The sequence below is a fragment of the Pseudophryne corroboree genome, chromosome 3 (assembly GCF_028390025.1).
Source record: "Pseudophryne corroboree isolate aPseCor3 chromosome 3, aPseCor3.hap2, whole genome shotgun sequence".
NCBI classification, from domain to species: Eukaryota; Metazoa; Chordata; class Amphibia; order Anura; family Myobatrachidae; genus Pseudophryne; species Pseudophryne corroboree.
In genome coordinates, this window is record NC_086446.1 from 659944038 (window position 1) to 659955107 (window position 11070).

Consider the following 11070-nt stretch of genomic DNA (forward strand, 5'->3'; position numbering starts at 1 on the left):
AATGCGGCGGCCATGTTATTGGTGACAATCTCCATAGGAAACACAGGCAAAAGAGGTGGCCATCTTTAAGGAGTCCTTGGAGACCCAAATTCACATTGCATCGGTATCCATGGAAACAGGACCATGTAACAAGCAGAGAAGAAAATAGTGAAAGCTATGCACTGGTTCTTACAAGGATGTTTATAAATATATATATATATATAGCAAATAAAACAAGCTGAGATCCAATATTAAAAAGATAATAAATGAAAAAATAAGTTAGATTATTTATGTATAAATATAAATATATAAATATAATTATAAATATAAATATAAATATGTGTACACAAAGTAAAAAGGGAGAAAAGGCACACATGGAGTGTATAGTGCGTGCGGAATGTGGCATTAGGCAATAGTGGGTTTCAGGAATTTCAGGTGGGAGAGGAAAAGTTGCAGATATTCGCTGTCAGTGGAGCAAACGTGGTGAGATCAATCCGTATATATTTTGTGGGCGGTTAGTATACAGTGTGCTGGTGATATTTTGGATAGTTTATTAAGACCTAGATTGTGAATCCTGCAGGATATAATCAATAGTACCTTATGGTATTGATTAGGTCACTGGCTAGCTCAACGTTATTTGTCAGTCCTTACAGTACCTGATATTCCCAGGCAGTCCCCCTCCCTGGTACTGATCAGGCCCAAACACTGCTTAGCTTCCAAGATCGAACGAGATTGGGTGTACCAGTGTGGTTTGACTGTACTTGAGAGATAAACATCTTATTGCCAGGACCCGATCGCACATAAACACATGAATCCTGATATGTTAAAAAACTTTAATGGTGTAACACAGAAATCGACAGGGAGTGAGAGGTGAGGAGGGATGTGCAAATAGGATCAATGTGACAAGTATGGTGTAAGGAGGATACAGCACCTCACAGGAAGGGTGCGATTTCATAGCTCTCGTTCAGACCCACGGGTTGCAGGGTCTGAAGCTGGAAAATCCAGTACATCTCCCTTCTTGAGAGTTTGTTCGCAAGGTCACCTCCTCTCTCTCCCAGACGCACAAGTTCAATCGCTTTAAATGTGAGGTCCTCTGGGTTGGAATTATGGTGCGATGTGAAATGTCTGGAAACAGTATGGCTCTCCACTTTGTTCTTTATATTTCTTATGTGTTCCTGGATCCTCATCTTTAATGGTCTCTTGGTCTTGCCCACATATTTCTTTTTGCAAGGACATTCTAATAAATAGATGACAGACACGGTATTGCAGTTCATGAATTCCTTGATGGTGTAGAGTTCCTTGTCTTCCATGTCGCTGAAGGTTTTCCGATTCGGATGTAGGAATTTGCATACATTGCATTTCCCGCATTTGAAGGAACCCACACATTTAGGCATTATGGAGCTCTTGGTAGACTTCTCCCTCAATAGGCTGGGTGCAAGATGGTCCTTAAGGTTCCTAGATTTCTTGAAGATGATGACTGGTTCAGACGGTAGGAGGTCTTTGAGGACAGGGTCCATACGAAGAATGTTCCAGTGATTCTTGAGCGACTTCCTGATAGTCTTTTCGTGTTGGTTATAAGTGGTAATGAAGGCGATTGAATCTTTCTTGGCATCTCTCGGTTTGTACTTCAGGAGTTCCTCTCTGTTGACATTCCGTGTTTTTTCTAGGGCTTTTTCCACAATATGCCCTGGGTATTCTTTGTCCTGGAACCTCTTGCTGTAGATCTTCAGTTGGTCCTCACAGTCCTTTGGATTGGTGCAGTTCCTCTTAATCCTCGAGAATTGTGATGCCGGAATGTTGTCCTTCCACTTCTGGAGGTGGTTACTTCGATAATGCAAATAGCTGTTCATATCCACCTCTTTTATGTAGTTCTTGGTGGTGATGCCCCCATTCTCACCAATTAAAATCAAATCCAGATATTCCACTGACTTGTCGTTGGTGTTTGAAGTGAAGGTCAAGTTAAAATCATTGTTTCCCAGCGTATTTAAAAACGTATTAAAAGATTCAACCGTGCCATTCCAAATAATTAAAATGTCGTCGATGTAGCGTCTGTAGAGCACCACATTTTCTTTAAAAGTTTCCAGGCCGTACACATGTGTCTTTTCCCAATGTCCCATAAATAAATTGGCAAAGCTTGGGGCAAAGATCGTCCCCATAGCTGTGCCACAGCATTGTAAGTAAAAATGGTTAAGAAACTTAAAATAGTTATGACTGAGAATAAAAAGCATAAGATCACAAATAAAATCTCGGTGGGTGGGGGTCAGAGTTGGGTCGTTGTTCAAGTATTCCCTGCATGCAGCTATGCCTTTGGAATGCTTAATGCATGTGTACAGGGATTGAACGTCCACTGTCGCCCATATGTATGTATCCTTCCACTCCACTGTTCTAAGTACGTTGAGTATTGATGTTGTGTCTTTTAAATAAGATGGCAGTGTTTTCACATATTTCTTCAGAAAAACGTCCACGTACTCTGACAAGTTTGAGGTTAGTGAACCTATACCCGCCACTATTGGTCTGCCAGGTGGATTCGTCAGTGATTTATGGATCTTAGGTAAAAAATAAAAAATGGGGGTAATGGGATTGGATTGCATAAGAAATTGGTACTCTTCCTTTGTTATCACTGTGCTCCGTAGTGCATGTAGAAGTATAGTCCTCAGCTCTTCCACAAATGATTCTTTTGGATCACTCTGGAGGAGTGTGTAAGACTTGGTATCCCCCAGTAGTCTTCGTGCTTCTTTCGTATAGAGATCGTGATCCATAATGACCAATCCCCCCCCTTTGTCAGCTTGTTTTATAACTATATTGTTGTTTTTCTGCAGTTTCTTCAGGGCTTCACACTCGCGGTTCCCCATATTTCTTCCCTCTGTTTTCTTCGGTTCAATATCACACAAGTCCTTCTTCACCATGTCATAAAAGAGACTAACATTACTTCCTTTTGACTCGAGTGGGTAATATTTCGATGTAGGCTTGAGGCCAGATTTGGATCGTTCTTCATAATTACTTATGACAGCATCCTCTTTACGCAAAAAATGTCTCTTTAAAGTCAGTTTTCTCACAAACTTATTCAAGTCGATGAAGGTCTCGAATTTATTCAAACCAGTCGTTGGTGCAAAAGTCAGACCTTTGCTGAGGAGTGTGATCTCTGGCTCTGTGAGAATGTGCTTAGAAAGATTGAAGATGCCTCTGTCCCTTGACTCAGTTAGTACATATTCTTTCTTTTCTGGTCTCTCCCTCCTGCCGCCCCGTTTTCCTCTTCTTCTAGGAACCTTCTTTTCATGGGAGATGCCTGTCTGCTGTCTTCTCTCACCATGTTTTGTATCACGTCTTTTGTTCGTGCACCTGTTCTTGCCGATAAAAAATCCTGGTCACCTGTGGAGACCCACCCACCGAGATTTTATTTGTGATCTTATGCTTTTTATTCTCAGTCATAACTATTTTAAGTTTCTTAACCATTTTTACTTACAATGCTGTGGCACAGCTATGGGGACGATCTTTGCCCCAAGCTTTGCCAATTTATTTATGGGACATTGGGAAAAGACACATGTGTACGGCCTGGAAACTTTTAAAGAAAATGTGGTGCTCTACAGACGCTACATCGACGACATTTTAATTATTTGGAATGGCACGGTTGAATCTTTTAATACGTTTTTAAATACGCTGGGAAACAATGATTTTAACTTGACCTTCACTTCAAACACCAACGACAAGTCAGTGGAATATCTGGATTTGATTTTAATTGGTGAGAATGGGGGCATCACCACCAAGAACTACATAAAAGAGGTGGATATGAACAGCTATTTGCATTATCGAAGTAACCACCTCCAGAAGTGGAAGGACAACATTCCGGCATCACAATTCTCGAGGATTAAGAGGAACTGCACCAATCCAAATGACTGTGAGGACCAACTGAAGATCTACAGCAAGAGGTTCCAGGACAAAGAATACCCAGGGAATATTGTGGAAAAAGCCCTAGAAAAAACACGGAATGTCAACAGAGAGGAACTCCTGAAGTACAAACCGAGAGATGCCAAGAAAGATTCAATCGCCTTCATTACCACTTATAACCAACACGAAAAGACTATCAGGAAGTCGCTCAAGAATCACTGGAACATTCTTCGTATGGACCCTGTCCTCAAAGACCTCCTACCGTCTGAACCAGTCATCATCTTCAAGAAATCTAGGAACCTTAAGCACCATCTTGCACCCAGCCTATTGAGGGAGAAGTCTACCAAGAGCTCCATAATGCCTAAATGTGTGGGTTCCTTCAAATGCGGGAAATGCAATGTATGCAAATTCCTACATCCGAATCGGAAAACCTTCAGCGACATGGAAGACAAGGAACTCTACACCATCAAGGAATTCATGAACTGCAATACCGTGTCTGTCATCTATTTATTAGAATGTCCTTGCAAAAAGAAATATGTGGGCAAGACCAAGAGACCATTAAAGATGAGGATCCAGGAACACATAAGAAATATAAAGAACAAAGTGGAGAGCCATACTGTTTCCAGACATTTCACATCGCACCATAATTCCAACCCAGAGGACCTCACATTTAAAGCGATTGAACTTGTGCGTCTGGGAGAGAGAGGAGGTGACCTTGCGAACAAACTCTCAAGAAGGGAGATGTACTGGATTTTCCAGCTTCAGACCCTGCAACCCGTGGGTCTGAACGAGAGCTATGAAATTGCACCCTTCCTGTGAGGTGCTGTATCCTCCTTACACCATACTTGTCACATTGATCCTATTTGCACATCCCTCCTCACCTCTCACTCCCTGTCGATTTCTGTGTTACACCATTAAAGTTTTTTAACATATCAGGATTCATGTGTTTATGTGCGATCGGGTCCTGGCAATAAGATGTTTATCTCTCAAGTACAGTCAAACCACACTGGTACGCCCAATCTCGTTCGATCTTGGAAGCTAAGCAGTGTTTGGGCCTGATCAGTACCAGGGAGGGGGACTGCCTGGGAATATCAGGTACTGTAAGGACTGACAAATAACGTTGAGCTAGCCAGTGACCTAATCAATACCATAAGGTACTATTGATTATATCCTGCAGGATTCACAATCTAGGTCTTAATAAACTATCCAAAATATCACCAACACACTGTATACTAACCGCCCACAAAATATATACGGATTGATCTCACCACGTTTGCTCCACTGACAGCGAATATCTGCAACTTTTCCTCTCCCACCTGAAATTCCTGAAACCCACTATTGCCTAATGCCACATTCCGCACGCACTATACACTCCATGTGTGCCTTTTCTCCCTTTTTACTTTGTGTACACATATTTATATTTATATTTATAATTATATTTATATATTTATATTTATACATAAATAATCTAACTTATTTTTTCATTTATTATCTTTTTAATATTGGATCTCAGCTTGTTTTATTTGCTATATATATATATATTTTTATAAACATCCTTGTAAGAACCAGTGCATAGCTTTCACTATTTTCTTCTCTGCTTGTTACATGGTCCTGTTTCCATGGATACCGATGCAATGTGAATTTGGGTCTCCAAGGACTCCTTAAAGATGGCCACCTCTTTTGCCTGTGTTTCCTATGGAGATTGTCACCAATAACATGGCCGCCGCATTACCTATTACCAAGGGACATATAGAATACGGAGACCTGGACCAGAACTGAAACTAACTAAAGAGACTGCAGGCACTTGCGCAATGAACGGCTGGCGCCGCCGGCGCATGCGCACTAACGCAACCGGAAGTGGGGCGGAAATGCCCGGAGTCACGTGACGCGTCCCCTCCGTCACCGGAAGTGTGGCGGAAGTGCCGCAAATCAACATTAAAACACATTTCTGGACGTTCTGAGCGCTATTACAGTTCTAAAAACAATCGTTTTTTTTATGTCTTCACCATTATGTTACCCTCTCTAGCCTTAGGCTATGTCCCAAATAAGTGTCTTTGATGTTCTGTGTAGCACATACTTTAATTACATCACATGACTAATTATGACATCACCAACCCTGAGTCAGTCCATCAGGGGTATAAATAGGCGTAGTATCTCATTCTATCCTCACCCTTTGAAGAAGTCAGTTGTGACGAAACGCGTTGGGCTCCCTGTGGTGACTCCCTTGCCTATTTTTAAAAAGCTAAGTTAGAAGTCCTTACTTTTTACTAAGACCTTTATATTCGTAAGATTTTATTAATATATTTTTATGTTTTAACACAATTTTATGTGATAATTAAAGCTTATTTGTACCATTATATAGTTTTTTGGCTTTTAAATCTATCTTTTAACTATTGCGTTTTAAACAACACCAGTCGCCGGTACCCTTATTCCCCCATTTTTTAGATTGTTCCCAGCAGTACTGTACCAGTGTTGCGTTCTTAAGGGGTGGCAGACACCTTATAACAAGGTGGCGTGTGTTTTTTAGCAATTTTAGTATTCTATATATTTTATACTGAGAACCCACCTCGCAAGTGGCGCTGTGTCATTTCCTTTCTACACAATTGTCTCTTTGGTACACTGATATAGCAGCCTGGTGAGACGAGTATCCAGTTTATTCCCAGCATCTCTTTTAGAATGTTTGGAAACATGGGCCCTCATTCCGAGTTGTTCGCTCGGTATTTTTCATCGCATCGCAGTGAAAATCCGCTTAGTACGCATGCGCAATGTTCGCACTGCGACTGCGCCAAGTAACTTTACTATGAAGAAAGTATTTTTACTCACGGCTTTTTCTTCGCTCCGGCGATCGTAATGTGATTGACAGGAAATGGGTGTTACTGGGCGGATACACGGCGTTTCAGGGGCGTGTGGCTGAAAACGCTACCGTTTCCGGAAAAAACGCAGGAGTGGCCGGGGAAACGGTGGGAGTGCCTGGGCGAACGCTGGGTGTGTTTGTGACGTCAACCAGGAACGACAAGCACTGAAATGATCGCACAGGCAGAGTAAGTCTGGAGCTACTCTGAAACTGCTAACTCGTTTGTAATCGCAATATTGCGCGTACGTCGGTCGCAATTTTAAGAAGCTAAGATTCACTCCCAGTAGGCGGCGGCTTAGCGTGTGTAACTCTGCTACATTCGATTTGCGAGCAAACAACTCGGAATGAGGGCCCTTGACCGTACGGTTAGAAGAAATGATTTATGCCAAAAAATATTTAATGAGAACAAACAGGTGGACGCTCCAACACCCACACAAGATCTGGACGATCTATTTTGGGGTATGGAGAAACTTCTTATTAAAGAAGTGAAAACGTGGTGGGATGTTAAAGGCCTGGAACATTACATCACAGTTAACAGAGTACCCAGAGGCCTGAGACTCCTTAAGCAGCCTACGTTTGGCACACAGGATGCGGAATTTATAGAAGAATGGGACTCCATCCTACACAGGTGTTCCATTGACCTCATGAAACTTCTTATCCGCAAAAAGAAGGAAACTCTGGCGGCACTAGAAGTCGAAATAAAGGCGAAAGAATCTGAGATGACCGGATTCAAGGACAAGGAGGACTATATTATTAATGAGAAAGTACTTAACAAAAAACTAGAGCATGTTGAAGGGGAAGTTATCAAAGGGAAGGAGAAGAAATTCCTTCGGGACAGAAATGATTACCGTCAAGGACACATGAAGAACTGGAGCCGTTTCAAGGTTCCCGGCCAACAGTCTAACAGAGCAGAGAGGTACCAGTAGAAGACGATACCCAACAAAGGGAAGAAGAACAGGACAAACAGCGAGGATTCCCCATCAAACCCACACATAAGAACAGTTAACAGATTCTCAGCTTTACAAAGAAGAGACTCCACAGGTGACCAGGATTTTTTATCGGCAAGAACAGGTGCACGAACAAAAGACGTGATACAAAACATGGTGAGAGAAGACAGCAGACAGGCATCTCCCATGAAAAGAAGGTTCCTAGAAGAAGAGGAAAACGGGGCGGCAGGAGGGAGAGACCAGAAAAGAAAGAATATGTACTAACTGAGTCAAGGGACAGAGGCATCTTCAATCTTTCTAAGCACATTCTCACAGAGCCAGAGATCACACTCCTCAGCAAAGGTCTGACTTTTGCACCAACGACTGGTTTGAATAAATTCGAGACCTTCATCGACTTGAATAAGTTTGTGAGAAAACTGACTTTAAAGAGACATTTTTTGCGTAAAGAGGATGCTGTCATAAGTAATTATGAAGAACGATCCAAATCTGGCCTCAAGCCTACATCGAAATATTACCCACTCGAGTCAAAAGGAAGTAACGTTAGTCTCTTTTATGACATGGTGAAGAAGGACTTGTGTGATATTGAACCGAAGAAAACAGAGGGAAGAAATATGGGGAACCGCGAGTGTGAAGCCCTGAAGAAACTGCAGAAAAACAACAATATAGTTATAAAACAAGCTGACAAAGGGGGGGGGATTGGTCATTATGGATCACGATCTCTATACGAAAGAAGCACGAAGACTACTGGGGGATACCAAGTCTTACACACTCCTCCAGAGTGATCCAAAAGAATCATTTGTGGAAGAGCTGAGGACTATACTTCTACATGCACTACGGAGCACAGTGATAACAAAGGAAGAGTACCAATTTCTTATGCAATCCAATCCCATTACCCCCATTTTTTATTTTTTACCTAAGATCCATAAATCACTGACGAATCCACCTGGCAGACCAATAGTGGCGGGTATAGGTTCACTAACCTCAAACTTGTCAGAGTACGTGGACGTTTTTCTGAAGAAATATGTGAAAACACTGCCATCTTATTTAAAAGACACAACATCAATACTCAACGTACTTAGAACAGTGGAGTGGAAGGATACATACATATGGGCGACAGTGGACGTTCAATCCCTGTACACATGCATTGAGCATTCCAAAGGCATAGCTGCATGCAGGGAATACTTGAACAACGACCCAACTCTGACCCCCACCCACCGAGATTTTATTTGTGATCTTATGCTTTTTATTCTCAGTCATAACTATTTTAAGTTTCTTAACCATTTTTACTTACAATGCTGTGGCACAGCTATGGGGACGATCTTTGCCCCAAGCTTTGCCAATTTATTTATGGGACATTGGGAAAAGACACATGTGTACGGCCTGGAAACTTTTAAAGAAAATGTGGTGCTCTACAGACGCTACATCGACGACATTTTAATTATTTGGAATGGCACGGTTGAATCTTTTAATACGTTTTTAAATACGCTGGGAAACAATGATTTTAACTTGACCTTCACTTCAAACACCAACGACAAGTCAGTGGAATATCTGGATTTGATTTTAATTGGTGAGAATGGGGGCATCACCACCAAGAACTACATAAAAGAGGTGGATATGAACAGCTATTTGCATTATCGAAGTAACCACCTCCAGAAGTGGAAGGACAACATTCCGGCATCACAATTCTCGAGGATTAAGAGGAACTGCACCAATCCAAATGACTGTGAGGACCAACTGAAGATCTACAGCAAGAGGTTCCAGGACAAAGAATACCCAGGGCATATTGTGGAAAAAGCCCTAGAAAAAACACGGAATGTCAACAGAGAGGAACTCCTGAAGTACAAACCGAGAGATGCCAAGAAAGATTCAATCGCCTTCATTACCACTTATAACCAACACGAAAAGACCATCAGGAAGTCGCTCAAGAATCACTGGAACATTCTTCGTATGGACCCTGTCCTCAAAGACCTCCTACCGTCTGAACCAGTCATCATCTTCAAGAAATCTAGGAACCTTAAGGACCATCTTGCACCCAGCCTATTGAGGGAGAAGTCTACTAAGAGCTCCATAATGCCTAAATGTGTGGGTTCCTTCAAATGCGGGAAATGCAATGTATGCAAATTCCTACATCCGAATCGGAAAACCTTCAGCGACATGGAAGACAAGGAACTCTACACCATCAAGGAATTCATGAACTGCAATACCGTGTCTGTCATCTATTTATTAGAATGTCCTTGCAAAAAGAAATATGTGGGCAAGACCAAGAGACCATTAAAGATGAGGATCCAGGAACACATAAGAAATATAAAGAACAAAGTGGAGAGCCATACTGTTTCCAGACATTTCACATCGCACCATAATTCCAACCCAGAGGACCTCACATTTAAAGCGATAGAACTTGTGCGTCTGGGAGAGAGAGGAGGTGACCTTGCGAACAAACTCTCAAGAAGGGAGATGTACTGGATTTTCCAGCTTCAGACCCTGCAACCCGTGGGTCTGAACGAGAGCTATGAAATCGCACCCTTCCTGTGAGGTGCTGTATCCTCCTTACACCATACTTGTCACATTGATCCTATTTGCACATCCCTCCTCACCTCTCACTCCCTGTCGATTTCTGTGTTACACCATTAAAGTTTTTTAACATATCAGGATTCATGTGTTTATGTGCGATCGGGTCCTGGCAATAAGATGTTTATCTCTCAAGTACAGTCAAACCACACTGGTACGCCCAATCTCGTTCGATCTTGGAAGCTAAGCAGTGTTTGGGCCTGATCAGTACCAGGGAGGGGTACTGCCTGGGAATATCAGGTACTGTAAGGACTGACAAATAACGTTGAGCTAGCCAGTGACCTAATCAATACCATAAGGTACTATTGATTATATCCTGCAGGATTCACAATCTAGGTCTTAATAAACTATCCAAAATATCACCAGCACACTGTATACTAACCGCCCACAAAATATATACGGATTGATCTCACCACGTTTGCTCCACTGACAGCGAATATCTGCAACTTTTCCTCTCCCACCTGAAATTCCTGAAACCCACTATTGCCTAATGCCACATTCCGCACGCACTATACACTCCATGTGTGCCTTTTCTCCCTTTTTACTTTGTGTACACATATTTATATTTATATTTATAATTATATTTATATATTTATATTTATACATAAATAATCTAACTTATTTTTTCATTTATTATCTTTTTAATATTGGATCTCAGCTTGTTTTATTTGCTATATATATATATATATTTATAAACATCCTTGTAAGAACCAGTGCATAGCTTTCACTATTTTCTTCTCTGCTTGTTACATGGTCCTGTTTCCATGGATACCGATGCAATGTGAATTTGGGTCTCCAAGGACTCCTTAAAGATGGCCACCTCTTTTGCCTGTGTTT

General features: G+C 41.7%; 3 pseudogenes; 2 read left to right on the forward strand and 1 right to left on the reverse strand.

Annotated features, from left to right (window-relative positions):
• Nucleotides 1-623: 623 nt before the first annotated feature.
• Nucleotides 624-742, reverse strand: LOC134897671 (5S ribosomal RNA; annotated as a pseudogene).
• Nucleotides 743-4852: 4110 nt separating this feature from the next.
• Nucleotides 4853-4971, forward strand: LOC134898001 (5S ribosomal RNA; annotated as a pseudogene).
• Nucleotides 4972-10366: 5395 nt separating this feature from the next.
• On the forward strand, nt 10367-10485 carry LOC134898327 (5S ribosomal RNA; annotated as a pseudogene).
• The last annotated feature ends 585 nt before the right edge of the window (nt 10486-11070 follow it).